Here is a 15136-nt window from a genome sequence, read left to right on the forward strand (position 1 = left end):
TCAATGTCACTGCGTGGATGAAGGGCATGATTCATTGTCATTATTTTTCTGGTCTTCCTATCCATTGCTTTTAGTTCTGCTTGAGTCCAGTCCACTATTCCAGCTGTGTATCTAATGACTGGAATTGCCCAGGTGTTGATTGCCTTTATGGTATTTCCTCCATTGAGTTTGGACTTTAAGATCTTCTTCACTCTCTTGAGGTATTCACCTCTAATCTTTTTCTTGACTTCTGTGTGCTTGATGTTGTCAGCTTGAAGGATACCCTAGTACAGTATTTGTACAGTATTTGTAGTAATCTTCCTCATCCAGACTCTTAATGTTATTTTTGTGGGGCATCTTGATTCCTTCAGTTTTTACTATTTTTCCTTGTTTGATAGTAAGTGTGGCACATTTGTCCAAGCCAAACTCCATTGCAATATCTTGGCTATATATACGGACAGTGTTGAGCAGCGATTCTATTTCAGATGATGTTTTCCCATACAGCTTCAGATCATTCATGTAAAGGAGGTGGTATTATTATTATTATTATTATTATTATTATTATTATTATTATTATTAGGCAGGGAAGAATGGAGTCAAATGTTTATCAGCCATTTAATGGGCTCCATGGTCCCATGGGCTCCACGGGCCCAGTGGCAAAATCAAGTTCTAAGGGTCTTCCTTAAGGACAACAGGGTGGGAGCCAACTTCACCTCTGGGGGGGGGGAACTATGTTCCAAAGGGCAGGTACCACAAGAGAAAAGGCTGTTCGCCTGAGCCCTATTAAATGAAGCTCCTTGGCTGATGGGACCCACAACATGCCTCCCCTGCTGGAACTGATGGGATGGGTGGATGTAATATTGGCTAATGGTCCCACCTAACACCCATGCAAAGATGTTGCATTTTTAGAATGATTTGGTAGAAGGATGGCCTTGATGCCCCCTAAGCTTTGTTGCCTTAAGCTAGTGCCTATTTGGCCCTGGCTCAAAGCTGATCCTTACTATATTTATTAAAGTTTGATCTATATAACAAATGCTGTAAAACAGTAAGTTGTGGCTGTAGAGCAGGGGTGTCAAACTCGCAACGTCACGTGACGTGTCACGACTTATTGTGACTTTTTTGCTATGATGCATCTGGCCCATGGGCTGGCAGTTTGACACCCCTGCTCTAGTGCATGACTTGTTTCCAGATGTTGTTTTAATTTGTTTGGCTTTATACATTCAGTACACAGCATGTTATGACAAAAAACACATCATTTCTCAGTAACAACATGTGTACAGGTTGGCATCTGTTGTGACGGGGGGGGGGTGTTAAAATTTTCAAGGTGGCAAGGTTATTGTCACAATTAAAGCCGTTTCATACCTGTACCACATGTGCAAGAGTGGTTGGTTTTTGTAGGTTTTTTGTTTGGGGAGGAGTTGGAGGAACCTTAGAAGGATTCATTTGTTACAAAGCTGTCCTGTAGAGCAGAGCAGAATGAGAGCAAGAAGATGCACTTCAAAGAAAAAGGGTGAATGGATTGATGGCCTTCCAGTGTTGGAGAGACCAGCACTTGCGTAGATGATTTAGCTACACCTGCTACATTTCCACTCAGAACAAGGAAGTGTAGACGTGACTTGTTTTAGTGTTGGATGCCTATTCAAAAAAAAATAATGTTGCTTTGAGTGTTGCAGCTGACTGGAAGGAGTAATGGCAACAGGAAAGTTCATGTCTGGAACAGACCATCCTTCAAGGAGCAGAGACTCCTTGTGGTGTTTTGCTGACTAGCTGGGGCAGTGGGAGCCACACCAGGTAGGAGTGCAAGCATTGGACCTTCCTGAGCCTTGCAGTTGCCCAGGCATAGTCCTTCAGCGAGTGCTATATTTCAAGAACTTTTTTGTGATAGAGGTAGCCCTCATGTTACAACCACTCATCCACTGAATGTTCAAAATTACGTTAGTGCTGAATAAGGGGGAATTATGGCCAGTCTGTTAAGTTGTGACCATTGCAGTATCTCCACAAACCTATGTTCATGATTCGGGCACTTGGCAACTGGCTTGCATTATAATGGCTGCAGCATCCCATGGTCACATGATTGCACAGTGACATTTCCTGTCAGCTTCCCACAAGCAAAGTCAATAGGGAAGCTGACAGGAGGTTCCAAATTGCTCCTGCTTCTGTTGCTTCCCACCTGCCTCCTTACCCACCCCTGATAGCATCCATTCACTTCTCTACACTCCAAAGCAATCACCTGCAGCACCCACCCATGGCACTTGCACTCCCATCCAGTAGCTTGCCTGGGAGCCCTGCCTCTTCCTAATGACCTTCATGGTCCTGGGGTCATGATGGCAACCAGGACTGCTGGGGCTGCCATTGTTAACTGATGCAGCCATGTGACATTGTGCTTTATGACTACATCACCTAGCAAATAGAAATACTGGTCTTAATTGCCATTATAACCGGAAGACTACCTGTACGTAGCCATCCATTCAACCCTTTGGGTCCTGCATGGAATATAGATGTGTAAGACAACCCCTGTCTAAACTATGCAATTATGTAAGAAACTATGTGAAGCTATAGCACTTTGTAGGATAATTACAGTCTTCACAGAGATAAGTTTGAACACCTTAGTCTTAGCAGAGGCTAAGAAGAAGAAACTTAAATATAGTTTTGCATGCTTACATAAGAATAAAGAAGAATCTTGTTATACTTTTATAAATCAAAACCTAGTCTGAGGAAATGTAGCCTTCAGGTTTTACTAGTTTAGTATATTAATAGCTGTTTATTACATAGTAGAAATATAAGTGGGAAACTTTCCTTCATTCATTTCCTCTTAAACAGAGTTCCTTGACATATTGTATGTCAATAAACTGCAGTAAGCCTCATTCACATGCTGTCCTATTTATTTCCAGTTTTCTTTCAACAGCCACACTTCTAAACACATGCTATGTTTTCTGCCTACCAGTGTCATTCTGAAGGATACTTTTCACTCAGCCGTTCATGGGGCTTAGGTGTTAGATGGCTTCAAGAAGCTCATGTTGGATTATTATTATTATTTAATTGGAAGTTTGACAGTGTGGTTTGGTTTTATTTCAGTTGCTAACCCTGCTGGAAGTGGGGGCTGGCAAAGGGGTAAGGGATGTGTAGGGTAGTAATGAGTGTGTGTGTGGATAGCCTTTATGAGAAACCTGGTTTTCCCACACCAATTGAGTGTGCCATGGCAACAAATGTATGGGAAATTGTACCAATAGAAGAGAATATGTGTGGCTCAGGATTGAACGGTGGGGTCCCGGTGCTCTCTGAGCTTGCTTGTTTTCTTGCAGACATTTCATGGCAACCAGGTAAGATCTTCAACCAAGATAAACAACCAAGCTCAGAGTGCACCAAGGACCCTACAGTATGTATGTGTATGTGTGTAGGTATTTCTGTTTTTTAAAATGTTGTATTCATTTAAATTGTGTGCTGCTCAGAATCTGGGTGGAATAGGCTTTATCAGTTATAATTTATAAACAAACAATGCTACTTCTTTCTTTGCCACTAGAAATGCCAGAGACCTACAAATGTTTCTGAGAGAAGTCAAACCCAAATATTAGTGATCCCTATCCGTAGTTCATCATTGTATGGTAATAGTTTGTCCTGTGTTCAACAGATATCATACTAAGCTCGTAACATCAGCTCCAGAACAACAGAAGTAAGAGCTTTGCAGAGTCTCATTAATCAGGTTTCACATAGGACATTTATAGAATCTTGGAAACTTAATAATAAAATGGAAGCCTTCATTTATAAGCAAATGAGCACATTCATGATAGCAATAGCACTTAGACTTATATACTGCTTCATAGTGCTTTGCAGCCCTCTCTAAACGGTTTACAGAATCAGCCTATTGCCTCCAACAATCTGGGTCCTCATTTTACCAACCTCAGAAGGATGGAAGGCTGAGTCAGACTTGAACCTGTGAGGATCGAACACCTGGCAATCAGCAGAATTAGCCTGCAATACTGCATTCTAACCACTGCACTACCACGGCTCTTAATGGGGGGGGGGGCGGTTTGTGAGTTTCTTCAATTTCTAAGTTCCCTAGCTGAGGACTTTCTTAAGAGATTAGGTTGAAATGTCCATTTGTTCCTCATTTGCCATATTTTTGAACAACTTCCTCCCCCCCCCGCCCCGGCAGATTTGAAGAATTTGCTTCTAGTAGGTATCATTTATTAATCCTTTTTTGGAACAGAAATTTGGTTCACTTCAACTACCTTAAAAACTCCAGTTCGCGAAAGGCCTCTGTTTTAAAAGCAAATTACAAATCTTTACTGACACTTTTGACAGGATTGATTTAAATAGACACACTTCTCAATATTAAAAAAGTACACTTCAAAATGTTAAAGCCCCATCCCCCTCAATGTGGAATACCTGTATCCAGAATGCTGCAGTCATAATTTCAAATTATTCATTCATCTTTCACAGACAGTGGTGCAAGGACAGAGGGATGTGTGGGAGATGAGGGTTAAACTTGGTTTCCAACCTAGGAAATACAGTGCAGCCAAGAAACCTCTAGGGGTATGAAGTGAATAATAAAGTCCACATTTCTAGTGTTATGAGATGAGGGAGAGCAGTTGGTTATGAATAATTCATCCTTTGATAAATGTAATGTCACTTTGCGATATATGCATAAACAGGGCATACCACCGTTCGTTTTGTGCATCTCACCACTAAACAAGCCAAAGGTCAGTGGCACTTACAGCCCACAACTTAATGGGAAGGAAGAATGCAAAAGGATAATTAGGGAAAAGATGTATATTTAAGAAAATTAGAGCAAACATTTCAGCTGGGAACCTGGCTATTGCCAACAGTCTACATGTTAGGAACCTTTTGCTAAGATGAGCTATTTCATGTCCCTAATGTAAACATAAATGCATTTAATATCCAATACTTTATTAGGCAATGTCTCACACAGGGAATAGGAAAGATTTTCAAGCTGGAATTACTGGTATCACCTGAAAAGAAGGTTCTTTCTAGAGAAAAGCTATAAGGGTTTCAACAAATACAAATGCACAGGCATACACAAAGAGCTTGCATTCATATTTTAGGAATGCTTTGGAAGTAAAAGTTGATTAAGTTATTGGAAAACACTCAAAATTGCCTCACTACTTTCCTACTTTCTTTTGTTAATTAATTGAGAAGCACTCAGGCGAGATCTTGAGATGTTATAGCTATGTTCACTACCCTCGTCATACCATTTTTCTTCTCAGAGATACAAGCAAAATTCACCCTGATCAGTTATCAGTACATTGCTATGAGTAGCCATGTCAATACTATTATAGAGTTTGACAAAAAATGTCCATTCTTTTTCATATTCAGGTGATGTATTTCTGTGGGAATTAAGATGGCCAAAGAGGACAAAGGTAATTTGATGCAGCTGACTCTTCCTTATTTCTTACCTCTTTGTCAAATGCTACCGTACGACCACGGTTTCGGAAAGGAGGCAAGTTACATATTACTTTAATAATAATCTTGTAAGTAGGCCATGCAAAATGAAACCTGGTTTCCATACAGGACTATTCCCAGAACATGTAGCCCACTTCACATTTGGAATAGCCTGGGTTGAGATTGGAATGACCTGTCCTGGGGCTGGACAACTTCCAAAACAGTGGGAAGAGACAATCCAGGTCAGAACATTTTATGACTGAATATTTGCCATACCAACAATCAAAGTTCTCTAAGGCATTATATGAAGTGCAGTTTGACTAGAAGGAGATTTTACTTTTAAAAATGTAATTAACTTGTCCATATTTCAAGGGATGTACAGTTATGTCAATTCAATAACCTCTTACTTTTAGATTCCAAGAAACTGTGTCAAAACCCAAGTGAGTATTCTGTTCCAAGCCTCTTACCTCTTAGGAGGAAGGTAATCTTTCCTACTTAAAATACTCATCATAATAGCTAACTCCATCCTGACCTTACCTTTCTAAAATATATATTCCCAGGGGTCAGCATTAGGTTAATTTTTGGGTGTGTGTGTGTCCCCTTCGAGTCTGTGTTGACTCCTCGCCACTGCTTGGACTAGTCTTTGCAGTTTTCTTGCCAAAGATCTTAGGAAGTGGTTTGCCATGGCTTTCTTCTTCTTAGGCTAAGAGAGAATGATTGGACAAAAGTCACTCAGCTGGCCACATATCTAAAGTGGGACTAGAACTCACGGACTCTGGTTTCTAACCTGATGCCTTAATCGATACACTAAACTGTATACATCCCTTAAGTTCTTTTCATCGGTTTAATTATCACACACATTATATGCTGACAACATATCATACAGGTTGCCCTTTGACAAGACTGGCTTAGCGACCATTCAAAGTTGTGATGGGTCCCCATAAGCTACTTGCAGCCTGGTTTCGATGTTACAGATGCTGTAGCATCCTCCATGATCATTTGCTCTTGCATGCAGGGATACTGCAGCACCCCCTTGCCTATCTTGCCCCCATCCACATTTGGGAGAGGAGGGGCGGGGTCATGTAGTTGCCTTGCTTAATGACTACCATGACTTATGATCGTAAAAGGCAGGCTCCATTACAGTCGTGAGTTGAGGACTGTTTATAGTCTTCATTTATCATAAGAGGACAGATGCACTCTTCTGTCCTTTTTCCTGATGTTACACTATGGGCATCCCTTTCCAAGTGGCTTGGTGGGGAACTGGGTGTGTTCCTACTGTGCTGAGACCAAACATGGCAAGATAGATCATTGTGCTTCATTCTAATCATTCCATTGCTTCTTTTTCTACCCGCTCTTTCTGTATTTAGGGCTGACAGCCAAGGCCCTTCTCATTGGTGAGGAGCCCAGGAATCTAAATCAGTGGAGGATATTCTTTAAAGCCCTTCATTGATAAAACCATCCAAATGGATAACTTTAATTAAATAATGTGTGTAGAATCTTCAGTTCTATATAATGACAGTAAAGCAGCTGGTTCATATTCTTATCATCTCACATCTGGATTACTTCATCAGTCTGTTGACTAAATTATCCAGTACCTTTTCTCTCCCCTAATCCCCTAATCAAGGTCTAGAACAGCACAGTTCCTGTTTTAGACTTGCCCAATCTCCTTCTGTTGCCAATCCCTATGTTGACTTAGAATTTGGAGAATGTGTCAATTTAAGTTGTTGGTATTAGCTCATCAAAACTTGTGCACCGCTATATCTGGTTACTTGGAAAAGGTGGTTATAGTTCATGTGCCAGTCTGATTGGCCTGATCATCTAACCAGGATAGACTGGCAGTTGCTGAAGTCTGATTGGCCTGATCATCTAACCAGGATAGACTGGCAGTTGCTGAAGTTGTGACTCCAGTGGTGCTCTTTTCAGCACCTCATGACCTACTGAACACAAGGGGGCAGTGGTGTCTAGCTATCAAGGATTTATGGTACTCCTGTCTATTGCCCAGGAGAGAATTGTGTTAAGAGGTTGCAAATCTGAGGTCACTTCCTTTTGACTTTTTCTCCAGGCCCATGTACTTGGGGCATATGCTCTCTGATTCTCCTCCTAGGTATTGCCTATCTGCGTAATATAATTTTGTCATTAAATCTCCTTTCTGTTACAATTATAAATCTTTTTTGCCAATTATGGTTTAGATCAAGTTCTGTTTTCAGGAATGCTTACATGCACATACAAAATCTTTCAAATGGGGCTTCCTTGTATTAAAATAGCCACATTGCAGTTGAGAATTTTCCCCCCATCAAGTTCCAGTCCTCCGGAATTTTACCTAGAGTCTCATTTATAAAAAGTCAAACTAACACATCACACACACAGTCTTTCTTTCTTTTTCTTTTTTAAACAACAACAGTCCTTTGTGCAGCTGATTTTAAATATCACTTCTTTCTACAGTAATGTCTTTTATTTAGATAGAGGTTCTGGCTGTTGTTTTAAATATTACGGGCTACACAGGTTACTGAGGCCCAATATTTTAGATATAATTTTGAACTGGATCTACCAAAACTATTGTATCAATTTCTTGATATTGTATTTTATTGTTTTGTGCTGTTTCTAGTTACAGATGCATGACAAATAAAACTAATATTATTATTACATTCTATTTTTCATTTGTTGGTTGGTTTTATTGTATTTAATTTAGAAGCTGCCCAGCTCCCAAATGATTCCAGTGACTTACAGCTCAAAAGTATGAAACAGTAAAATAACTATATACATTTAGATTTAAAAAAAACCACCACATCATATTTTCTCTCAATGGAAGTTCAACAACCCATCTCCAGTCATTGGAGCAAAGCCAGGATTTCACAAAGTTGTGGAACAATTCTTCAGTGGGAATCTTATGGCTCTCCAGACAGAAGTGTTACAGATCTCCCAAACAAAAAAGGTGTAATTCCTAGATACTGATAGATGTCATTGTTTAATTGAAGGGACCTGGAATATACTTACTTTGCCCTCCCTTACTGGATGAGCAGAAACTATTAGAGATGGCTGATTCTCAGATAACTGTGGAAGACTTTATGGAGATAACCAGTATCTTAAATTCTGGGTTTAGGACAACTTACTACGGTCTACTCACCATGGCCAACTTTTCATAGCCAACTTGTCATGGGACAATTCACCATGGTCAACTTGCTGTGGGACAACTCGCTGAGGGACGAGAGTTACACTAATATTGAAGAAATGGTGGAATGGAATAATTAAGGAAAGGGTGCAAAAGGAGGGACAAAATGAAATATGAATGACAAAAATTAAAATAATTTTTAATTATTTTAAATGATTGAATTGTTGAATTGTTTGCAATGAGTTGTCCCATGGCAAGTTGGCTGTGGCGAGTTAGCTGCGCGAATTGTCCCATTCCATTAAATTGCTGCCAGAAACTCACTGGTAATCAAAGTAGCAATGACACATGGGCATAATGAGGAACACCTGTTGTTGCTTGCACCACTGCATTATGGGCCAGCTATAGTTTCGGGGTTATATAATGTATGTACTTATTTGTGGTTTTTACTTGTGTGTAGTGTGCACTGTGGACAGCATTTAATTTCGTTGTGAGTTACACAATGACAATAAAGGTATTCTATTCTATTCTATTCTATTCTATTCTATTCACTTTATGAAGTGTCTGAAGCATGAGTGACTGTCTGAAGGGCCTTCTATTCTAGAAATAGGTACAACTAGTGCCCCAGGGTGACCTGTGCAAAGACCTTCTTGGCATAGCTTTCACCTGTGAAACCAGGAAGATACACTCATCCTGAATGGGGAAATGGCCTCAGGTCAGTAAATTTAAGAATAGAACCACACATTCCCATTTTAGTTCTCTTACAGCTAACAAAACCTGCACCCTGGACATACTTCAGAGTCTTTCCTGCCTGAAAATAAATATATTTGCCCATACTGGTTTTACTCTCAGAATAAACTGTCTAGAACAGTGATGGCAAACCTTTTAGAGAACGAATGCCCAAACTGCAACCCAAAACCCACTTATGTATTGTTGGGTGCCGGGTGGGCATGGCCCATTGCATGGGTGTGGACAATTCGGTGGACATGGCTGTGGTGGTAACAGCAGACTAGGTGGGACTAAAAAGTTTAATCAATCAATTCCAACTTTACGAGATCTTTTTTTTTCATGCGAGAAGTTGAAATTGATTGAGTGATTGAACCTTTTTTTTTTTTGCACACGGTGGCGGAGGCCTAAAACGAAAAGGTTTTATAAAACCCAGCTGAAGCCCTAGGACTGGGGTGATGGCGTGCGTGTCCAGAGAGGGCTCTGAGTGCTGCCTCTGGCACCCATGCCATAGGTTCACCACCACAGCTCTAGAAGAACACATGAAGGAAGGGACTATTTAATTACAGCTCCTTCTTTGGGGTAACTTAACTAAAAGTCCTTTACCTCAGAATAACTCCACAGAACCGATCCTACTTCAAGTTCCCTGATCCTTCTTTAACTTCCAGGCCCAACTGTCTTCCATCCTGCCTCCTCCATACCCACATTCTCACCAATAGCAGGAAAATAAGTCTGCCACAAAGAAGAGGAAGTCAAGCTATTCTCCAAAGCACCTGAGGGCAGGACAAGAAGCAATGGATGGAAACTAATCAAGGAGAGAAGCAACCTAGAACTAAGGAGAAATTTCCTTAGTTGGAACAATTAATCAGTGTAATGACCTGCCTCTAGAAATTGTGGGTGTTCCATCACTGGAGGCTTTTGAGAAGAGATTGGACAACTATTTGTCTTGAATGATATAGGGTTTCCTGCCTGTGCAGGGGGTTGGACTAGTTGACCTCTAAAGTCCTTTCCTACTCTGTTATTTTGTTAACTCCTGAGTGATAGTTTCTCACCACACATACCAACTCAGTTGTTCAGTTCTAGTGGCCATTTTCTCTGAAGTATGTCCATGGAGCTATTATTTATCTCATCCTCCCCAAAAATATGCAAATAGGATGATTTTGGGATGCTGGCTGACCCAGATAATAGTGAGATCCAAACAGAAACCATATAGCATACACGACTTAGGTTTAGATTTTGCTGGCACATCTGCCTTTGCTTATGCCATTTTCTCCATCTTTTTCCAGATTAGGGAGAAAGCAAGTTGCCAATGGGGCTCTTTTTCCTCTTAGTTTCTTTTTTTGTTTGATTTGGGTTTTTTTTGTTGTTGCTAAAAGGGGAAATAACTGGGCGAATGATTTTTTTTTTCTTTCCTTTGTAGTTTTGCTAAAATTGGATCTTGCTGTGATTTAAGCTTTGGATGGAAGACAAGGCAGGAGGTGCAAATTGAAACTTCTGCAGCTGATGAGGAAGGTTTCAAAGTCGATTTGCTCGTCATGTTTGCATCTTTGAAACTGGCAGTCTCAAATGTGTTGGTTTAAGGAGTTTCAGGATTATTAGAAGCTCTAATTATTCCCATTCCAATTAATGGCTGAACTCCCACTGGGTTAATTTTAAAGTTTTTATCTGTGAATTTCAAAAAGTGCATAAATCACAATGTGAAAGAATCATACTGAGATGCACAATAATTGTTTGTGATTATCAGGCGGTTCTTGGTCTAAGGGAAAAGTTATTGCAAAAAAACTTGTGCTTTGTTGTTATTATTTTAGATCTACAATATCTGGCTTGCAATAATCTAGACAACTAATGGTGACAAAGGATTAGAGTTTTCTGTATCACTTTGCATTCATCCTGATGTTTGCAACCAAGATATGACAGACTTATTTATTTGATAAATCAGAAAATGGATTAAAGTCAAAAGCTGTAATCCTGTGCATTTTATTTATACATATCGGGATATGAAGCAGGTCCCATAAAACATTTCTTGTCTCCCTTATTACCTCACCTTGTTTCCTAGGTTTTTAGTGCTTTTAGTAAGCAAAGTCCTTTGCATTCTGAGCAACAATTGATCATTCTACAGTGCTGAATGTCCAGTATTTTGTCTTTGTTTCAGAATTTCAGAGCACAGATTGACATTGACTCATGTTGCCAGTACTTTGCATACTGGGTGGTTTAAGAAAAACAGATGCTGCTTAATAGGAGAAGGAATTTTGAAGAGAACTCAAATCAGACAAAGGAAATGTCTTCTCAGTGGAAAGTGGTCTAAGTACAACCCATTCAATATTTACTTTAATTATTAGTCTTCATAAAGAGATATCGATCACAAATATAAATTTAGAGAAAGAAAAGATTTTGAGTAGATGATGAGTTGATCATTATAACTGCACTGCTACAGATCCTACATAATAAATATACCGTCTTGGAAAGATTTAAGAAAAAGGGGCATTACAAATAAGAGATAATTTGCTATTTAGACTGTAATAGTTACAATATTTAGCTATTGTATTTTAAAAGGCTCTAGCAATGATCTGATTCTATGCTGTATATAGTGAATATCTATCTTAAACAATTCTTCTCCAGGATGAAATCTATCTATGAAACATTGACAAAATTCAGATTGTCATGTTGTCCCTTGGTTCCATCTTTGATAAAGTATTTTATAATACTTTATGGGTCAAGGAAGTGACACTACTTCCATTTTTTCTTTTTGTTTCTTTGTGTCTGCAGTTCTTTCAGTAAGATTTTCAATGTTGATTTGCTTCTTTTTACTAGGGCTGGATGAGAGGGACTGGCCTAAGGTCACCCAGCTAGGGCAGGACTAAAACTCATGGACTCCTGGTTTGTAGCCTGATGCTTTAACCACTACATTAAACTATATACATCCCTTAAGTTTTATTTTATCAGAACCTTAAGTTCTTTTTATTAGTTTAATTATCACACACATGCTATTATCACATAATGCTACAACGGTAATTATCACACATACTATATATACTCTTTAAAGTAGTACCTCGGTACTCGTGTTTAATTGGTTCTGGGAGGCCCGACATGTACTAAAAAGGAAGAGTAGCAGACAAACCATGTGACTTACCACGTGACCCTTTGTTTCATCTGGGAAGGACTTCCTGTCTGTCCCTTATGTCAGCAACCTTTCCAACAAGCAGTTCCCCACTTTCTTTTGCAGCATGGCCGACTTCCTGTCTGCCCTCTGCGGCTGTCCCCCCATTTCCTTTTGCAGCACGTCAAGTACCAAACAAAGAAGAGTACCAGGACATTTTCTTGTCAAAATGTGTTGAGTGTCAAATTCAACAAGTTTTGAAACAGTCGAGTACTGAGGTACCACTGTATTTTCCATAAAAGGACAGAAGCACTCTGCTTTTCTTATTCTACATGTCACACTCTGGATATCCCTTTCCCGGTGCCTTGATGGGGTCATGGACAGCACATATTCCCACTGTCTGAGAGTGAACATGGTTAAGACAGAGAACTGGTTTTGTATCTAAGGTGGGACTAGACCTTGTGATCTCTCAGTTTCTGGCTTGGTGCTTTAAACATGACACTAACTGGTACTCTACTTCTAGCTTCTCATATCTTATTTTAAATTACATTATATGAATTATATGCTTCTGGGTAAATCAAGCAATTTGTTTGACATTTCCACACTAAAAGGAAATCTGAGTTAACAATACAAGGGGCCTCTCATATTCATAAAATTATTGGAATCCAGCTATTGTATCTCATTGCTTATGAAGGATAGGCAAGTCAGTGCCACCGCCAACTTAAGTGAGTGACATTTTACATGTGCAGTGGGACTCCCATCTCTGCACTCTCCCAAATCATTTGGGAGAGTCTGCCAGTCCCCTCAAGCAGATTGTGCACAAAATGAGAGGGAGGAAACTGCTGTGCTAGTGCAGAAATACGCAATCATTTTTCTCTTCAAGTCATGCTTCTAAGGAGTGATCTATTGGGAAACAATTAGAGAAGAGCTGAAGACAGGGGGTAGGGCCACAGCCCTGTACTAGAGGTACAGGGAACAGGAAATGGCCTTGGAGGACAGGAGGAAGAGCTGCTGCTGAGGCAATGGTCAGAGAAGCAGGACTTGAGGCCATTCCAAAAAAGTAATTGGAGAAAACTGACAAGCCCCTCTGTTATGACCCATGTTGCCTAGGCAAAGGCAGGCATTGATGGAGTCCTTTATTGCTCTGATTAAATGCCACCACAACTGGCCCTACAACAACCAGTAAGGCTCCACCCTACACTACCCAGAAGGCAGCCACCCTCAGTCCTCCAAACCAAAGTCAGTAAACAACAAAGAAAATCCAAAGAGAAGGTACAAGCTTGCAGGCAAAGTCCAAAGTCCAGGTACAAAAGGCAAGGCAAGTCCACAGGGTAAGACAAGTCCAGAAGGTCAAAGGCAAGTCCACAAGGGTAAAGGCAAGTCCACGAGGCAAAAGGCAGGTTCACAAGGCAAAATACAGTCTACAAGGTAAAGGCAAGGTACAGACAAGAGCACCAGTCAAAGCCAGGGGAAGGTAAGCCAAAACAAACAATTGTTCCTGACAAAGACAAACTTCCCCCAGCTTCTCCTTAAGTCAACCCAGGCCAGGTGTTCCTTGTGAAGAGAGGCAGGTTGACCTTCTCCCGAGTAGCCTTGTAGCCCTCCTTTGAGCTTGCCTCCACTCTACTCTCCATGCCCTTAGATGCAATGAGGGAGGCAGCTGTTCTTCACCAGAGGGGATCTGCTGACATTCAGCACCATTGCCTGTCTGCAGCCAATTCTCCCTTGTATCTGTGAGGATAGGCAGCTCTCTGTCCAGTTGACCACTTCCCCCCAATGCCTGAGGGGTGTGGGACAGTATCATCCCCAGTCCCTGGCCTCCCCAAACATTCCAAAGGAGACCTGCCATCCCTGTCAGATGGTCCCGGTTCCAACTCCTCCTCCTCCTCCTCCTCCTCCTCCGAACTGGGCTTTGATGGGGCCAAGACACCCTCCCTAGTTCACACAGAGATAAAGAGAGGGAGGAGCAAAGCACTTTCAGACTTGCAAGATTCTGTTTCTATGTATAACTGTTACAATAAAAGTAGTCCTGACTTTTATGAACAGATGCCATTGAAGGAAACAATGGTTGGGACCAATTAACCATTGGGATCCTCAGTTCTTAGAATTGATCCCTGCAGTAGCTATTCCATTTAAAATTATACAAATTTGCTACAAATAACATTAATAAGTAATTCCTGAAATGCCCACATATTTCCCCTTCCTCTAAGTTATGCCTTCTGGACCATTTTCAAAAGCCAGTGTTTTAGTTTGTTGCAGCAAAAATAGCATTTTGTAATACTTTAAAGGCTAACACATTTATTACAATATAAATTTTTGTGCAATATCCACTTCATCATAATTGTAACAAGTAAATTATATGACAGCTTTGGCAGAAAAGCAATATACACATGTAGTAAATCAGTGCACAAATAATGAGTAAGTTATATGAAACAGTAACCTTAAATTCTTCCTCTCTCCCATCCCCATGGATGACCTTTACTGTAAAACTAAGCTCTGGCAGTTGATTGTGAAGATATTTGGAAAGTGTCATGTGCTTTTCTTCTTTATAAAGTATTTCCCATTTCTATTTAATATTAATAGTTTCTATTTTGTTGCCGTTAGAGGTTACCTAGAATGACAATAAAATGACCCGGAGGAATGGATAAATATAATGTAGCATAATCCCATCAATACTTATTCAGAAGTGTGCTGCAGGGGATGTGTTAAGGATGTAAAGACCAATGACACAGTACTCTGCCTCCAGAATATACCTATTTTTTCTTAGGAAATAAGAGAATGGACTGGTCCGAATGTTCCAAAGATGGTTTGTATATTTCTAGGATTCT

Source organism: Protobothrops mucrosquamatus, unplaced genomic scaffold, assembly GCF_001527695.2.
Source record: "Protobothrops mucrosquamatus isolate PMUCROS unplaced genomic scaffold, P.Mucros_1.0 scaffold_174, whole genome shotgun sequence".
Classification (NCBI taxonomy): Eukaryota; Metazoa; Chordata; class Lepidosauria; order Squamata; family Viperidae; genus Protobothrops; species Protobothrops mucrosquamatus.